Below are 20,416 nucleotides of genomic sequence, written 5' to 3'. Positions count from 1 at the left end.
TAGAAAAGTGGAAAACCATTGTCATTGTAGATTCTAAATGCACGAAAGCTAGCTGCATGATATTGCTTCCATCTTCTAAGACCTTTAGAAAAGCTTAAATGGATATAAGGGCATGATTTAAGGCAGTTTTCAAACTCTAGTGGACACTAATGGCCTGAAGGCTGCTTAAAATTTGACTTGCTGGCATGTCCCCTGACTCTGATTCAGTAGGCCTGGAGGGGGGACCTGAGAATTCTAACAAGTTCCCAGCTTCTGTTAATGCTGCTGCTCTGGGGACCACACTCTGGAACCAATGATGTAGGAAATAATAATCGCATTACATGCTATTCCTTTCATGGGGCACAAAAGAAGATACTACTTTATTCATTACATAAGAAGCAGTATTATGCTTCTCTCTTCGGAAACATTTTCCATTAGTTTCAGGATTACTTTGATTTTACCGAAATTACAAAACCAACCATAATGACGAGTTGTCATTTTCTTGTTAACTCTTTTCCTTCTTGATTCTGGATCCCAATCAGGAAGACAACAGTGTTTAGAGATCTCCTCCTTTCACTTTTAGAACTTATTAATTTTAGCCATAACACTGCTAAATCACCCCGTGGAGGCTGCATTTTTTAAGATTCCATATATTCCCAGAAATAGAAAAAAACCAATAACTTTTTTTTACTGCAATTAATTTATGTTGCATTGTTTCCTTTTTTTCTTCAGAGAATAGTTTGGATCATGTAAAATACTTTCCTATCATTTCCATTAGTGCAGCATTTAATTTTCTCTATAGGTGATCAATAAGAAAAAAAATGCCCACAAATTCATTCCCTTAAAGAAGGCCACATGGTGCAGAAGAAATATGCTGTTCATGACATCAGAATAACTGAAGTATGAGGTCCGTTTCACCACCATGAAAAGTACTGTGGTGTTTAGCACATCAATGCATCTCCCCGGACCTGGTAGTGAGATGACTGAATAATAACCGCTCAAAATCTCTATATTTTTCTAACTAGAATGTAAGATTTTAAATGGTTACTAACAAATAAACTGAATTATATAAACTAACACATTTTATTTTACAATAGCTGTAGGTTACATAATTATATATTATAAACTTAAGCACTATTTAATGTAAAATAAATTATATTGAAGTTATCCTTATTTCCAGAACTTATGTATTAATAATTATTAATTGTACATTTAATACATTTACTTCTAAGACACTGAAAATTACTTAAAATATTTTTACCTGAACTTTACATAAATTCACATGTGTTTTAAGTGTTCATGGAATCTAACAAGAAGTTTCCTAAACTTTAATGATGAGAGTTTAGTAGATATTTTGAATTTGATCAGATGTATTTCAGGCTGACTGTATAAGTAATAATCATAATGGTTTCACTGTTATATAATTTATTTAAAAAGAAGAAATTGTATGTTATTCAAAAGTATATCTTACAGAGTAAAAATGTAAATTTAAGGTAACATAATTTAATTTTAATGTATTTCTTGTGAAACACATTTTAAAAGTGGAATTTTGTTGATCATTTTCAAACCCACATTCTTTTTTTCAAAATATTAGAAAAATAATTTATTAAAGGTATAAGATTTTAAGCATAACACTTTAAGCAAAGAGATCCACTCAGAACAGAAGTAGCTATGATATTTCCAAAGCATATAATCTCTATGCATTTTAATTGCATGTAGCTCAACATATATTGGTCGCATAAATGCATAGACCACATTTAGAAATAGAGATAATTTACTTTTCTTCTCCAAGTTCTCCAGCAACAAGTAATTAAGTTGGATTACTTATTAAGCTTTGCATTTCACATCATCAGTTTCTCTTTCTCTGAACATGTGATCAGTCTATTCAATACTCATTTATTATTTGTATGTCTAATAAAGAACATACCATTACTTTATAAGTATTATTACATTTTGATTACCAAAAATGATAAAAGTAATTTTGTTTGTATAATAGATTAAATCTTCATGGTGGAGAGTAAAAATAATAAATATTTTTCTTGATGGTAAAAAGTTTAAGAACCCGTAATATTGCCCAACCCCGTTATTTAATAAATGATGTACACTTGGGTTCATACAAATGAAATGACTGATAGACTATATGGGGAGAGAGCTGAGACCAGAAGCTCAGATTTCTGATGTAGCAGACCTGAGTTCTTAACCCTGTATCCCCTCAAAGAAATGAAAGTAAAGTACTCTTTAAATGCGCCCTGGGTCTGAGGATCTAACTCAGATTATAAGAGGACACTAAGAAGACATGACAATGAAATGTCATGTAGGTCCCGGACAGGATCCTGAACCGGAAAATGGGCATTAGTGAGACAGTTGTCATAATCTGAAAATGTCTGGAGATGACTTCACAGTATTGTTATTGGCTGTCTCTATTTTTTAATGAAGCATCTTATTTAAAATATTTAATTCTTTCATAGTTAATGTTTTCATATAGCATTGGCCAATAACTCAAAATATCGTAATAGTGTTGGTTCAAATAATTATACAATTTATCCAAATTTATTATAAAGGTAGAGTGGTTTATGGGGTACTATAACTTCCCTCACATAAAAAATGTCATCCCTCCTGTAAACAAAGGTTTTTGTGAATCCATTAACTTAAAACCATGGCAGATGTCTTTGAGTGAAATTAGCACTCTGAAATAAAGCACAAGCATTCCCCACAGGCCTGACTTGGCTGGTCTTTGACATTTGTTGGGAAATTGTTAAATTTGTGCCAGATCTTCTGTTCACTTTTCTGAGGTTTTATCACCATTAATTATTAATCTGACATTACCTAAGAGATAATATCACAGTAGTTCTATGAATTGTTTGTGTTTTAAAAACAAGAATCAACATTTCCCTTTTAAATGTTTAAATAACTCCTTAGGCTAGAATAATCATATTAGTTGTGCCTCTTGGAAAAATTTTTTGAAAGATATTATATTACAGGAAAGACTATAAAAGTAATCAAACCTGTAAAAACCTTTTTTTCCTATTGACTTTATGAATAATGTCAAAAATAAATGAATAAAGCAGTGAACTAAATGCCCAAAGGTAATGATATAGGTACTATAACTGTTACCTACAAACTTTGGCAATCTATCCTCTGGTAGGCATCGCATGGTGACACAGGATTAAAGGGACCCTTGTATAGTTGTATCCCTTCTAGAGAGGTGATTTCAGATCTTGGCTTGTGTCAGAGTCCAAGAAACTTCTAAAATTAATTCCTGAGTTCTTGGGTCCATGTGGAAATTTCTCCATTCACAAAACAGAATGTTAGATTCTCTATTCAGAAGAAATGTCTGCTTCTCTATCAAGAGCTGTTCAAGACATTTTCCTCTGATATCCAGAACTGTAATTTGTACCTAAGTTTATAATAATTTTGTTCAGAAACATCAGTGGCGTTTTTTATAATGTAGATTTACTCTCCAATCAACAATGGATTTTTCAGTTACATAGGTAATGTATTGTTGCATAGTTCTAGAACACAGAGCAATGCAAAATTAGCTAGAAATTCCTCTTGACTGTTGTAAAATTATTCAAATGTCTCTTACTTAAGTAATGGTGCTGATGGGTTGCAGCATTAAAGAATGAGTGTTAGAGGGAAGCCCATCTAACCTTTAATTGCATATTTGCTACATGTACCTTGACAAGTCACTTACATCACTTCTTCTCAATTTTATCACCTGCAGATAGGATGTAATTTTTACCTCAAAAGACAGGAATGTATGAACTAAAAAGGATTTGCTACTTCTAGTATGTGCTCAACACATGCACGTTTTCATGCCCTACTAATATTTTAAACAGAATCCAATGTGGGAAATCCTCAGCCTTTCATTCACTTGCTAAGTGGCCATTCAGTTTTCAATTCTTTAAGATCTGGTCAGTTGCATGATTACTCAAACTTGTTCTAGTTAGTCTCAAGTATTTGTTGTTGTTTTAATTTTATTTTTCAATTCCAGTTTACATTCAATATAATTTTGTATTAGTTTCAAGTACAGCATAGTGGTTAGATAATCACATAATTTACAAAGTGATTCCCACTATCTCCAGTACCCACCTGGAGCCATACATTCGTCGTCGGCAGCCGTCCGTCTCGAGAGACGATGGTGTAGCTTCTTAAGAGTCCATCTGCACCGCCGAGAATGGCTGTGCAGTCCAACTCGGGAGTGACATGGTAGTATCTGTCTCCTCCCGTGTTGAATCGACATCTTGCGATGACGCTGAAGCTACAGAGCCTGGGCAGGGTAATATGGAGGGTCTGCTGTTGCCCATGCAGCAGACCCCCCCTCTCTTCGCAGCTGAAGGGTCCAAGGGAAAGACGGAGTCGATACAGCTTGGGTTCAGGTGCGCCGCAGGAGTTGCCGGTGTTGACTACAATGTCAAACCGCCATACATTATTATTAATATAATTGAGTATGTTCTTAATGTTCTACTTTACATCTTGTGAATATTTTGTAACTATTAATTTGTACTTCTTAGTCCCTTTTCACCCGGCACTTCAACAAAATAGAAGCAGACACACAGATGCAGAGTCTCAAAAGTTATGAGCTTTATATCATTCCCAGTTTTAAAAAATCAAATTGGATTTCGGCATGCCCCACGGGTTACCTTCCCAACAGGTATTTCCATCTCAGCATTACTAAGAATCCCCTAAATTAAGGGGAAAGAGGTTCATGGGAGGATCACGAGGCAAAGCATAACGAAGTCGTGCTTCATTAGGGCAGTGAGAGCCCAAGGAGGGCAGGTGTCTAGAGTGCAATGAATAGTCAAAAGCCCCCAAGACAAGAAAGACCAAGAGGACTGTCGTGGTTCATAAGAAGCAACTGAAACACATTTATTATCTTCTTAATCCTTACAAAAACTCTATAAGGTAGCCATCGCTTCACTGCTAATCAATAATCCCTTTACACTGAAACTTGGAAACCAAAATCTAGCCTACATTACCAAATAATTTTTTCCAATCCACAAATGATAATTACAGCACAACCTGTTTCCTTTGTTTACCATATAAGAGAATATTATTTTTGTATAAATTTGCAGCTGAGTTTATTATTTAGTTAAGATACATGAGGTATATCACCTTCCTCAAAGAATTTAGTGTTTCTGCAAACAGTTTTGGTTACTGAACTTAAAGTGTTCAACCGTTAAGTAAATTGGTCTTCTGTATAAACTATTTATATCTGAAACTGAAAAACAGAGGAGAAATAAGGCCTCCAAATTGACAATCGAAAGTCACTAAAAATCTGCCATGAAGCCCCAAAATGTTGTCCATTATTTTGGGGCTTTTATTCCACTCTGACCCTTACCCTCCAGGTTCTCTGCTTTGTGGGGTGACAGTGGCTGAGAAGAACTAGAAGGAGAAAGCAGCCCTTGAGGAAATGCATTGCTGCTGAGATTCAAGAGCGACAGCAGAGATGGAAACCTGTAAAAACCAGACCTCAAAATGCGTAACATTTTGGACCAGCTGACAGGGGGCCAAGGAGACTCACATACTGAAATAAGACTTGATGGTTTTGTTCTTAATGAGTCACAAGATGCAGCTGGAAACAATATTCTATAAAGGCTGCTTTGGAAAGCAGTGAAATTCATATTGTAGTTTGAATTACTTTCATTTAAATGACATGCTTAAAAATGATGTTGTGGGGTTAGAAGTGAACTTCTGAATTTAAACTGTTGTATGAAGTGTAAAAATAATTCATCCTCAACAGGTAAAACAAACATTTTATTCTACTTCCACTTAGGTTTTTTTTTAATATGTAAGAAGAAATTTCTATCCCTTGTGCAAATTCTTACAATTTATTTGTCTTTCTCTACCCCAAACTCTTAGCAAACCAGGAGAGAGGTAAAAATTCAAAACACTATCGTGAGTGGCATAATGGCCTTTGATGTCTTAGGCTTACAATGCATCGTACCAGGTTTAGAATATAAATCATTGATAGAATAAGACCTTGGCTACAGGTCACCATACAGGGCCTGTAACCCCAGGAATGAATGAGAGGCCAAGGGCACCTTGTTCTCTGTCCAGCGTTTCACGCAGACCAGCTGCAGCACCTCCATGGACTTTGCTGGACTAGTGAACAGAGGATACATTCTAATCATTCATGATGGATCAGTCTGCAGCTGTGATGAACGGGCTATAAAGATAAAAGAGGAAAAGGCCATGAAGGGCGCATGCATAGCATACAAGCCATATACCCTTGAACAGAGCGATGTCAGTTATTATGGGCCACACTGCTGACCACTGGATGGTTTCTCAAGGAGCAGTCAGTAAAGAAGGAAGAAAATTTCCACTGACTGAGAATGAGTTTAAAAAGTCCTGGAAAAACGGAGTAAAAACATCGATTTTTTTTTTTCCAAATTTTTTCTCCCAAATTTTTTCTCCCTTGTTCTTTCTTTCTTCTTAATTATTTCTTTTCTTTCCTTCTTTCTTTATTCTTTTCCTGGGGTTTTTTTGGGGGGTTTTTGGGGGGTATATATATATATTTTTTTTAATTTTTTTTCTCTCTTTTTTCTTTCTTTCTTTCTTCTTTATTCTTTCTTTTCTATCTTTCTTTGTTCCTTTCTTTCTTCCCTTTTGGGGTTTTTTTTAGAGGGGGTTTTGTGGTAAATTTTTTTATTTTCTTCTCTTTCTCTCTTCTTTTCTTTCTTCTATTTTCTTGGGGATTTTTTTGGGGGGTGTTTTTCCTTCACCTCTTCCAATAATAACAAACTTTATCTCTAACGTGTTGCATATAACCTCTCCTTCTCATCCTTTCTCTTTAATCGTGGTTTATTCATTTGTGTGTCTAGCTTAGCCCCCCTATCACTCTAAATAATATAATATAATTACTATATAAACCCAAATACAATACAATCCCACTTTCTTACTATACTATGTATTTTTCTATCCTTTTCTTCTATTTTTATTAACATACAATGTAAATATTACTAACTGGCTTGCACAGTCTCAACTATTATTAATCTATCAACCCCTCTATCAAAAATTATATTTTTCCTCCCCCAAAACAACTCTTATCTATTCTTCTTATAGTATAAAAGCTCAAATCTCTTTACATTTATATTAATACGGGCTAGTTGGCTAACGATAGCAGGATAGAGTGGGGGATACTTTCTGAGGGTGTGGGTCTCCTGCCTGGGCTGTGTGTTTATGTCTTTAACAGCATATCCACAAAAGAACTCAAGACAAAGCAGATAGAGTGACTCTCAACCAAGTAGCCAGAAGGAAGATCCTATCAAAGAACATCTGAAATATAACCAAACAGCATAAACAAACGACATAAAGGGTAACTCAAGACCATCAGGCTCAGGATATCAAAGAGACTGCACCACTGAAACTCCCAGACCTTCGATAAAGAATATTACACCACAAAGGAGGGAAGTCAAAGCAGACTACCCCCCCAAAAATAAATAAATAAATAAATAAATAAATAAATAAATAAATAAATAAAAACAAAAAGAATCCAACATGGTAAGACGCAAAAATAACCCCTCAATGAAAAAAAAAGAGGAATCCTCAGAAAGAGAGATAGACGAAATAGACATAGTCCAAATGTCAGACATGGAATTCAAAACAATGGTGGTAAAGAAGCTCAATATACTCGACATCCTTAAAATCAACTATGACAACCTTCAAGGAAGTTACCAGCAGCTCCAAGAAATTACAGGGAACTGGCAGAGAACTACACTAGCATAAAAAAAGACATAGAAATTGTTAACAGGAACCAGGAAGAACTTAAGAATACAATCTCTGAACTGAAAAACACAGTAGAATCAGTCAAAAGCAGACTTAACGAAGCAGAGGATCGGATTAGTGAGTTAGAAGATAATGTAGAGAAAAACTCCCAGACAATACAGCAAAATGAAAAACGATTGAAAAAATATGAACAAGATGTAAGGGAATTACAGGATAGCATTAGGAAAAATAATTTAAGGATCATCGGAATACGAGAGGGAGAAGAAAAGGAACATGGAATTGAAAATCTGATAGGAGAAATAGTGACAGAAAATTTTCCAAACCTGATGAGAGGAAAAGCTATGCAAGTCCAAGAAGCACTGAGAGTTCCAATCAAGAGGAACCCCCAAAAACCCACTCCAAGGCACATCATAGTTAAAATGGCAACATTCCAAGACAAAGAGAGAATCCTAAAAGCAGCAAGAGAAAAGCAGCAAATAACATACAAGGGAGCTCCGATAAGGCTATCAACTGATTTCTCAACAGAAACATTACAAGCCAGAAGGGAATGGTCAAAAATATTTCAAGCAATGAAAAGCCAAGGCCTACAACCAAGAATACTCTACCCAGCAAGGCTCTCATTCAAAATAGAAGGTGAAATAAGGAGTTTCTCAGACAAAGGAAGACTGAAAGAATACATCTCCACCAAACCAGCATTGCAAGAGATGCTAAAGGGACTGTTCTAAGAAAAAAAGAAGAAAAAAACAAGAGAGGAGAGGAACAGAGGTACAAAGGGAAATGAATAAATACACGTCAATAATAACCTTAAATGTAAATGGATTAAATGCTCCAATTAAAAGACATAGGGTAACGGAATGGATAAGAAAACAGGACCCACATATTTGCTGTCTACAAGAAACACACCTCAAAACAAAAGATTTACACAGACTGAAAGTAAAGGGATATAAAAAAATACTCCAAGCAAACGGACCGGAAAAAAAAGCCGGGGTAGCAGTTCTCATATCAGACAAAATGGATTTCAAAGCAAGGACAATAAAAAGAGACAAAGAAGGACACTTCATAATACTTAAAGGAACAATCCATCAAGAAGATATGACTTTGATAAACATATATGCACCCAACATAGGAGCACCCAAATACATAAAGCAAATACTAGAAGACCACAAAAAGGATATCAACAACAACACACTCATAGTAGGGGACTTCAACACTCCATTATCAACAATAGACAGATCATCAAAGCAAAGAAACACCAAGGATATACAGGCATTGAACAACACACTAAACCACATGGATCTAACTGATATATATATAGAACTTTTCACCCCAAAGAAGCAAAATATACATTCTTTTCAAGTGCACATGGGACATTTTCAAAGATAGACCACATGATAGGTCACAAAACAAGCCTCAACAAATTCAAGAAAATTGAAATCATATCAAGCATCTTTTCAGATCACAATGCCCTGAAACTAGAAATCAACCTCAGAGAAAAAAATCAAAGACACCCAAACTCATGGAGATTGAATAACATGCTATTAAATAATGAATGGGTTAACAATGACATCAAAGAAGAAATCAAGAAATTTCTAGAAACTAATGATAATGAGCACACAACAACCCAAAACCTGTGGGACACAGCAAAAGCAGTCCTGAGGGGGAAGTTTATAGCAATACAGGCATATCTGAAAAGGCTAGAAGAATCTCAAATAAAAAACCTAACCACAATGCTACAAGAACTAGAACAACAACAACAAACAAAGCCTAGGGCAAGAAGAAGGAATGAAATCATCAAGATCAGAGCAGAACTAAATGACATAGAGACTAAACAAACAATCCAAAAGATCAACAAAACTAGGAGCTGGTTCTTCGAAAAAATCAACAAAATCGACAAGCCTCTAGCCAGTCTAATCAAGAAAAAAAGAGAGAAGACACAAATAAACAAAATCAGAAATGAAAGAGGAGAAATCACGACTGATACCTCAGAAATACAAATGATAGTTAGAAATTACTTCAGACAACTGTATGACAAGAAATTTGACAATCTAGAAGAAATGGACAAATTTCTAGAAACATACAACCTTCCAAAACTAAATCAAGAAGAAGTGGAAAGTCTCAACAAACCAATAACAAAAAAGGAAATTGAAACAGTAATCCAAAATCTCCCGGCACACAAAAGCCCTGGACCGGATGGCTTCACAGGAGAATTCTACAAAACATTCAGGGAAGAACTAACTCCTATCCTCCTCAAACTGTTCCAAAAAATCCAAGAAGAGGGGAAAATCCCAAACTCTTTCTATGAAGCCAGTATTATCCTAATCCCCAAACCAGGTCAAGACACAACAAAGAAAGAAAACTACAGGCCAATATCACTGATGAACATCGATGCTAAAATCCTCAATAAAATATTGGCAAACAGGATCCAGCAATACATCAAAAAGATCATACATCATGATCAAGTGGGCTTCATTCCAGGGATGCAAGGATGGTTTAATATTCGCAAATCAATAAATATAATACATCACCTAAACAGAATGAAAGACAAAAATCACATGATCATATCAATAGATGCAGAAAAAGCATTTGATAAAGTACAACACCCATTTATGATGAAAACATTCAGCAAAATGGGAATAAAGGGAGCATATCTTAACATAATTAAGGCTATATATGAGAAGCCTGAGGCCAACATCATACTCAATGGACAAAAACTGAAAGCATTCCCCCTGAACTCAGGAACTAGACAAGGTTGTCCACTCTCTCCACTCCTTTTCAACATAGTGTTGGAAGTCCTAGCCACAGCAATCAGACAAGAAAAAGAAATAAAAGGCATCCAAATTGGGAAAGAGGAAGTGAAACTTTCATTATATGCAGATGACATGATAGTATACCTAGAAAATCCTATAAACTCCACTAAAAGACTACTCAATATAATAAGTGAATTTGGCAAAATCGCAGGGTACAAAATAAATATACAGAAATCAAAGGCATTTCTGTACACCAACAATAAAATAGCAGAGACAGAAACAAAAAAGAAAATACCATTTACTATAGCAACAAGAAAAATAAAGTACCTAGGAGTAAACTTAACCAAAGAGATAAAAGACCTGTACTCTGAAAATTACATAACATTGAAGAAAGAAATTAAGGAAGACACAAATAAATGGAAGCAAATACCATGTTCTTGGATGGGAAGAATCAACATCATCAAAATGGCCATACTACCCAAAGCAATTTACAAATTCAATGCAATCCCTATTAAAATACCAATGACATATTTCACAGACCTAGAACAAATACTCCATAAATTCATATGGAACCAAAAAAGACCCTGAATAGCAAAAGCAATCTTGAGACAGAAGAACACAGCAGGAGGAATCACAACACCAGATATCAAACAATACTACAAAGCCACTGTAATCAAAACAGTCTGGTACTGGCATAAGAACAGACATATAGATCAGTGGAACAGAATAGAGAGTCCAGAAATAAACCCAGGCCTCTATGGTCAGCTAATCTTTGATAAAGGAGGAAGGAACATAAAATGGAGTGAGAAGAGCCTCTTTAACAAATGGTGCTGGGAGAACTGGATAGGGACCTGCAAAAAAATGAAACTAGACCACCAACTTACACCACACACGAGAATAAACTCAAGATGGATCAAAGACTTAAATGTAAGCCGTGACACCATAAAAGTCCTAGAGGAAAACATAGGCAAGAAAATATCAGATATCTCACGTAACAATCTCTTCACGGATACATCTCCTAAAGCAAGAGAAATAAAGGAAAAAATAAATAAATGGGATTACATCAAACTGAAGAGTTTCTGACTTCCGGCCAAGATGGAGGCTTAGACAGACACGCTAGGTCTCCCTCTACAACTAGAGAGGAATACAACTACTTAAAAACAAAGGATAACTAGAAATTCCAGAAAATAAAACTACACGGAAGTCCAACATATGAAGTTATAAACCAGCGGTGCCATTTGGGCAGGTAAGAGTTAAAGAGGACAGTGCTGTTTGCGGTCGCACCGGGAGTGGCAGGCGGCGAGAAATCCGGGCTGCGCAAGCCCCTGGCGGTGCGCGACCCCGGCGAGGAGTCCCGGCGGCCAAGCCCCTGGCGGTGCGCGACTCCCGGAGCTGGGGAGAGCGGCCGCCGCATCGCCTTGAACAGTGAGGCCCAGGGGGGCGGGAGGACGGATCCCGGTCTCCTAGCTGAATAACTGTGTGAATCCATCTTGGACCCCCGCCCCCAAAGAAAGCACCACAGGGCTGCGAAATAGGTCGCAGACAAGCAGGCGCCGGTCGCTAATTTGTGACACGTACACAGGCACTGCCCCCGACAGCCAGCCCAAGAAAACAAAACGCATCTGTCAAAATGAGGCAGACAACTATAGAAATCCTGGTGGCACAGCTCACCAGACAGCAGATAGAGAACCTGACAGATGAACAGATAAGAAACCTGTCAGAGGCTCAGTTCTGGGCCATTGTTATCAGGTGGCTTACAGAATTCACAAAAGAGCAGGAAAAAGATATGAAAGAAGCGAAAAACTTTCATAACGAAAGGAACAAAACCGCATACGAGACAGAAAGAAAGGAAATAAAATCCAGAGTTCATTTCAACAAACTGGAATATGGAGAAGGAACAAGCAGTCAACCAATGCAGCGAGAGGAAATGGGAAGCAACAATGAAAGGATCAGAAACCTCTGGGACAGCTATAAAAGGCCCAACATAAGAATCATTGGTTTGCCAGAGAATGAGGAAGATGAACTAGAACTTGAAAAATTGAGTGAAAATATAATAAAGGAGAACTTCCCAGACTTGGGGAAGGGAATAGACCTGCAGGTCCAGGAAGCAAGGAGAGTTCCCAAGAGACTGGACCCAGGGAGAACCACTCCAAGACACATTATAATCAAAATGTCAAAAATTAAAGATAAAGAGAGAATCTTAAAAGCAGCAAGAGAGAAGAAAAGAATTATGTACAAAGGGGTCCCAATTAGACTATCAGCTGACTTCTCAAGGGAAACCCTACAGGCAAGAAGAGACTGGCAAGAAATATTCAAAGTAATGAAAATCCAAAACCTACAACCACGAATACTCTATCCAGCGAAATTGACATTCAGAATAGAAGGACAGAGAAAGTGTTTCCAGGACAAACTAAAACTGAAAGAGTTCATTAGATCCAAACCACTGTTATATGAGATGTTAAAGGGACTGGTTTAAAAAAAAAACAGAAGCTAGGGAGATGAAACAAAGGCAAACTAAATAGGCAACGAGAGTGGAAGAGGAACTGTGGGTACGGGAAGCATATTGGGGGGAGGTCAACAGGGAGGGGGAATGGGGAAAGGGAGGGAGATGATATAGGAATTGGGGATCAAGGTAGGAGGGAATGGAATAGACGGAGAGAGGTTGGGAGGAACTGTATGCACAACTAATGGACATAATCTAAAAGGGGGGGACAACTGGAGGGAGGGGGGCCACCGGGTGGAGGGGAGCAGAGGGAAGGGAAATTGGCACAAATGTAATAATTTAATCAATAAAACACATTAAATCTGAAAAAAAAAAAAACTGAAGAGTTTCTGCTCAGCAAAAGAAAACATCAGCAAGATGAGAAGGAAACCAACCATATGGGAAAACATATTTGCCAATGACATCACAGACAGGGGACTGATTTCCAAAATATATAAAGAGCTGATACGACTCAACATCAAGAAAACAAACAACCCAATTAAAAAATGGGCAAGGGACCTGAACAAACAGTTCTCCGAAGAGGACATACAGAAGGTCCATAGACACATGAAAAAATGCTCAACATCATTAGCCATCAGGGAGATGCAAATAAAAACCACAATGAGATACCACTTTACACCAGTCAGAATGGCCATCATCAACAAATCAACAAGCAACAAGTGCTGGAGAGGATGTGGAGAAACGGGAACCCTGGTGCATTGCTGGTGGGAATGCAGACTGGTGCAGCCACTATGGAGAACAGTATGGAATTACCTCAAAAGATTAAAAATGGAACTGCCTTTTGAACCAATGACTCCACTACTAGGATTATACCCGAAGAATCTTGAAACCCCAATTCAAAAGAACTTATGCACCCCTATGTTCATTGCAGCACTGTTTACAATAGCTAAGTGCTGGAAACAACCTAAGTGCCCATCTGTAGATGAGTGGATCAAAAAACTGTGGTACATTTACACAATGGAATACTATGTAGCAGAAAGAAAGAAGGAACTCCTGCCATTTGCAACAACATGGATGGAACTAGAGAGAATTATGCTTAGTGAAATAAGCCAGGCAAAGAAAGAAAAATACCATATGATATCACCTAATACAGGAAACTAAAGAACAACACAAACAAAGGAACTAAATAGAACAAAGAGCAGAATAGCAGTCAATAGGGGGGAGGGGAGAGGGAGAGAAGGGGGATAAGTAAGGGAAGGGATTAATTAAAGAGCCTGTATGAAAGACTCATGGACATGGACAACGGGGAGGGATATGATTGCGGGAGAGGGGGTGGGTTGGGTGGGGGAGAGAAATTGGGGGAAAAGGGGACAACTGTAATTGAAAAACCAAAATAAAAAAATTAAAAAAAAAAAAAAAAAAAGCCCTGGAGAGGCTTTACTTACCACCCTCTTCAAATTTACCTTCTGACTGCTCTATGTGCAAATATTTCCAGGTTCAAAGTTGTTCTTAATGAATGTCTTCTCTTTTCTTACTCTTTCTTAATCTTCACTACTTGACTTAGGAATGGTGTCAAGTCTGGTAAAACAGAAATTTGTAGTTATGCAGATGAACACAGACCTAAAGATACATTCTTTTCTTAATGGAGGTTTACACTCAGAAGACAGATTCAACAATTTTAAGGAAAACCAAACCAAGCTTAAGAACTATCTCCTGGGCACCATTAGACCCTATGGTTATTATTTTATGTGGTAACATTGATATCTTTTTCTCCTAAGCCCTAAAACACAGGTAATGTAATCATCCCACTTGTGACTACATTTAGAATAAGAGAAAGTGTGAATGGTAAAGACAATGGGAGTAAAGAAGTTATCCGGGAAATTACAACTACACAGTTCTCCCCGTGCCTGTCTGCATTATCTCACTGGTATCCCTTTTATTTTTCTTTCATGTTCCCCAGTATCTCCCCCATATTTGGATGCTCTTTGCCTTCAGAAGAATTATGTAAGTATTCTTCACCATGGAAACAGGACCCTTCCAGGCTGAAATGTTTTAAAACATTTAAGAGAGATCGGCACTCAAACCGTCCCTCTAACTCCTACAGTGTATCCTGCTTGATGAGCTATTAAAGTGACTCCAGCCTCATGAGTAGAAATGAGAGGAGTTGCAGGGGAGAGGGAGGGAATCAGAGAGGAGGCCATCCCAGTTTTCCAGAATTACAACTAGCCCCGCAGAAAACTTGAAGCTCCGTATATGTGTTTTTCAATCTCATTTTGGTTTGTAATCAAGAAACAGTGGAATTTGTATATTAAAACTTCATTTTCTCCTATCCTTCTGCATTATGAGCAATAAAAAAGATCCTGGAGGTGAGATTTGGAAGAGGAGACCTGGATTTATAAATTCAGTACTAATAAGAAGTGTACCCTGGCCAAAGTTATACATACACGTACACTTTTTATATCACAGGAGTGACTCTGTCAGAGAAATGTATCTCCATCCCAGATGTATATCACATAGATTGTTTGTGTGAATGTAACATGGTATAATTTCCAAAGATGCAATCCTTTTTAATAGTTCTAAAACATGCCTGTTTTTCTGCAGTTCTCCTAGGAATAAAGTGTCAAGCTTTTATGATTTCAAACTCTTATTACAATTCATTTATGTAGGCAATTCTCCTTAATGAAATGACACCAGAGGGCCAGGTCATGATTTTTAAAGAAACATCAGTGCTTGGAATCCCAGCTACCCTGCAAGTATGACGGTCTTGTGTGGGGAAGGGGTAACAGGATGGGGGTGTGGGGGAATAGGACACACATTCCTGCACAGGGGCATGCATGGGGCTGAGCTTGTCAGGGCTGGGGGCTTGAGAGGGGAGGCCAGTTAGGCCCAGGGGTTTGGTAGCTGCATGACTTGGTGAGCTGGGATTCTACCCACTGTGGACTGCACACCTGTTTCAGAGGGCCAAGGATTGATATCCAACAGTAGAAGGCCAAGGAGCTGCAGTGGGAGAAATAAACAATGAGCATCAGTTCTAGATGGAATATGAAGTTAATACTAAATGACTAACTCTCATGCCCCACCATGACTCATTACTGCTGCAATGGTCCATTCCCGCTTTTGGAATAGGGACATCAAGACCTGTCTTTACGTGTGAGCCCTGAGGTAGCCTAAGTCTCAGAGAAGATTGAAAGGGCGGTGTTTTGCAAGTCCCTTCCTTTTCTGGATGCATCACTTAGATAGATACCTGTATGCCTCCCCATCTCTGAAGATGACAACTTCATCTTCCTGTTGGTTAAACCAAAAACCTTGGAGCCATTCTCCACATCATTGTTTAAAGTGCTGATCTTATGGGGAGGTGTCCTTGAACAGCTGAACCAGACTGGAATGGCCTAGGGCAATATGGTAAATAGGAGGCAAATCAAAGCCAAGCTGATAGGGCCACGGGATTTCATTGGTTCGAGTCCCTGGAAACTGCAAGGGGCTGGAAGATGGCTGCCTGATGCCATCTTAGTCTCATAAATGGGAGGTTTCTTATCTACAGGATGAAGAGAGGCAGTTTCAGTTAAAGGGCCAAAACCTACATGAGTAGTGTACATAATTATAAAAAACAAAAACACTCGAGCAAATAACCTGCTGCTACCCACTTGTAGGCACAGTTTGTTGGAATTCAGACCTTACGCATTCCATCTAATGTCAGGATTGTTTGCAGCATCAGATCTGCTGACCCAGTAAATACCTGCATACACCATGAACACGTGGGTAACTCATCAAAAAGAAGAAGTCTTAGGTGCCTTTACACAGTTTGCAAATTTCAAGAAAAGAAAATGAAGTTACTTTGGAGGACATTTTTCTTTCTATTTTACTTTTAATTGTGAGATTATAGCAGTGTCACTACAATGAGGCACATTTTAATAAGAAATTGACAGAATGCAGATTATTTGATTAAAAATTTTTTAAACAAGGTCACGGAATGATCTAAAGTAGAATAACTTTTTCCATTGTTAACATAAATAGGTGATCAATAACACCATCTAGGCTAGAATGTAAAAAACATCTCGAGGCTTGTGCTAAAATGGAATCATTTTTGTCTAAGATGCCACAGCCACATATGTATTTTCAGAAGCACTTTTCAAACAATGTCTCAGAAGCAGAAGGTGGGCCCTGCAAGGCAGGGCTTCTGAGATTTTGCAAATAGATGAAGATAGAAATGAGGTTTCTCTCTCCTCCCACTAAATAGGGAAAAGACAACCTCTTGCAGAAGGAGAATCTCGAGAAAGAAACTAAGAAGAATGAGGAAGGAGACAAGAAACCCAATGGGAGGAAGGAGATGGAATAGAATTGCTCCTGCATGAAATAAAGTTGATGGAGCCAGTCTTCAAGTCAGCACCTTTGCTTTGAGTCCACACAGCCATACAGGGGCTGAACCCACCATTTTGTTATTTTATTTTTCTTCACATGACCCAATAGCCCATTAAATATGTGATGGGTTGGAAGTGAGGACTGGGAGTGAAGGGGAGCAGGGAGAAAGAGAGATTTCAAGAATGATCCAGAAAGAGATGAGAGAGGCTTTAGTTGAGTTGCATTTATATGAGGTGTTGACAGCCACCATTATGGTTGCTAATGTTTTTCTTCGAAAAAAAAAAAAATTCCCAATTTATTTGACACTGAAATCTCAGATTCTATCACCATTTGCAGCCTAAGATTTGTACAGTAGGAAAGGATGACACGGAACCAGTGGGTTCATTCTGAGATGACATTATTTGTTTTTAGGCCTCTTGGCTCAGGGCAAAGGAAGGAGTAAGTTACCACTTTTGCAGGTGCCTCGGGGACAGCTGCAAAACTCAGAGATGAAGGACTAATGGGGACCAACTCTAAACCCAATTCAGAATATTTTCTCAGTCCTGACTCTAAGAACTGGGTTGCTTAATCAGAGTATAACATAACAGACTAGCTCAGAGGGAGAACACCAAGCTAGCCTCTCACACATTGCTTTAATGCTCTATCTCAGTGATTTTCAAACGTTTTCATCTCATGGCACACATAACTAATTCCTAAAATTCTGTGGCACACCAAAAATGACCCGTCCCGCAGGTCGAGCAATGAGGACCCTAGAGGGGGAGTGAGGATGAGAAAGGGGCAAGAGGCACAAAGAATGGAGACAAGACAGTGCTCTGATCAAGTCTCGTTTATTCTTAGTCACAACAGCATTTTTGTAGCTCAGGAGAAGAGGAAGTTTTCATTAGGGAGGAGTGCAGCCGCAGCTGAGGCATTATCTAACGGATAAGAGTTAAGATGAAGGACAGCAACTCCCAGGAAGAGAAAGAGGGAAGTTGCCCTTAATTAGGAGCAGACAACTATTATGGGATAATGATGCCATGCCAAGCAGAACTTTAGGATGCCGGTCAGTAAGACTTTAGCCGAGGAACTTTTTAGTTCCCCACACAAAAATACATTTTTGATTGAGTTACAAAAATTTAATAGTGGTAATTACCTAGTCTTTTTGCTCCAAAGTGACTATTTAAAAAGTCAGGTGCATATATTTGTATATAAAGATGGCTAGTACCAAGAATTAACCAATCAGACGCAACCTTATTATGAGCCATAACCAATAAGATGCAACTCTATCAAGCCCTGGCTGCTGTGGCTCAGTGGATTGAGCATCGGCCTGCAAGCCATGTCGCTGAATCGATTCCCAGTCAGGGCACATTACTAGGTTGCACGTCAGGTCCCCAATTGGGGGCGTGAGTGAGAGGCAACCACACAGTGATGTTTCTCTCCCTCTCTTTCTCCTTTCCCCTCTCTCTAAAAACAAAATAAACAAATAAATAAATAAATTATTTTTTTTTAAAGATGCAACTTTATCATATGACCTATATATTTATAGTTCAAGACTGGGCATTCACACTGGTCCACTACTGTTATGCTGGCTGTTGTCATTTTTTATTTTTTATTTGATAATCTAAGGAAAAATAGGTCATTGCCCCTGACTAGTCAGGTATTGCATGTTTTAAAAATTCTTGCAGCACGTTGATCTTTACAGAGCCTCTCATCAAAAGGGTTATATTTCCTACCTTCCCATAAGGTTGACTGAGATAATCCCTACTTTGGTGAGAGAATTCTTCCTTACAGTATCAGTAATCTCAAAGGGAAAAGTGCCTCATTAACAAGGAAAGTAAACCACAGAGCACTTTAGAAAAGAGGCCCATAATTAAGAAATTAAATAACAGCAATTATCACCACCTGTAACCTAAAGCTGCCACGAGGGATACATATTGTCTTTTATAGGGTACATTTTATGGAAGGTGAGAAATTCTAAGGAAACCCAAATTTTGAAGAATAAATGTAATAAGCCTAATAAACATATTAAAGGTATGTAAAATAGAAGCAAATAAATTATATTCCTATAACAAAATCAAATGACTTACTGAAATCCAAATACATGTGGATTTCATATATATATATAATTTAGTTATTTAGGACTTCTCCCCAAAAATGCTATTTGAAATGTCAAATCTTCTGCAGACATATCATTTGAAAAGGAATATAATTCACTTACTTACAAATGACAATATCTCTCAGGCAAAGGAATCAAAATTAGCAAATGAGTCACTGTTACAGATTACATTGAGGAATAAAATAAAAATTTCATTGCCTTTTTGCATGATTTACTCTCCTTATCTTTAGTAACATTGACAGATTATTGGCAGAAACATAATTTTTTAACTAATGACATTGCAGTAAACAAGCTTAAATCTGAATCTTTGTCTAACATTGCTCAATTTTATATCCTAAAGCTGGCATTGTATGGTGTATCAGACAGATGAAAAGACTGTTTTCAGAGGATGGTGGTGGTGTTGTTTTCTCAGGAGATCCATGGGTAGAATCTGAAAGTGAAGAAGGAAAAGAGAAGTCCCTGCTGTCTCCTGATGAACCCTAACATTGTCAGCCAGGGCCACTCAACCCATCTGGGGACCCTGAAGGGAGATGTTTCTTTTCTTCACCATGGTCTATTTTCTCACGGGGCTTCTGAGTCCATCCATAGGTAACATACATGTCTTACCCAACAATTACATTCTGGATAAGGAGGTGTATCTGCTACTCCATAGGCTGCCTGTCTTTTTCTCTTTCTTTTTTAAATTATTTTTTCCAGAGAACTGGCTTATAAGTACATCACTGGTTGCATCTCCTACCTCCTCATCCATTGCAGAGAAGCTGGGAGTCCCCAGGAAAAGAGGGTTTGGACACAGGATACAGAACATACCACCAAAGAACTGTGCAAAGTAAAAAGTATGGGAGCAGCTGTGAGATAAAGTCTGTGAATGGAGGAGGTCCTTCAGGGGTAGAGGGAAATGAGATGAACAACATTTAAGCAGAGATGGAAAGAAGGGGTCCGGGGTAAAGAACACAGCAGGACATTCTGTGCATGAGGGATTACGGGAAGTAAGGACCCTCCGGTACAGGACAGAAAAGCCATCTGACTTGGTGCCTTTTTATGATAGAGGTTCTACTCAAAAGTACT

Source organism: Furipterus horrens, unplaced genomic scaffold, assembly GCF_987537825.1.
Source record: "Furipterus horrens unplaced genomic scaffold, mFurHor1.1.pri manual_scaffold_5, whole genome shotgun sequence".
NCBI lineage: Eukaryota > Metazoa > Chordata > Mammalia > Chiroptera > Furipteridae > Furipterus > Furipterus horrens.
This window is presented reverse-complemented; position numbering follows the sequence as displayed.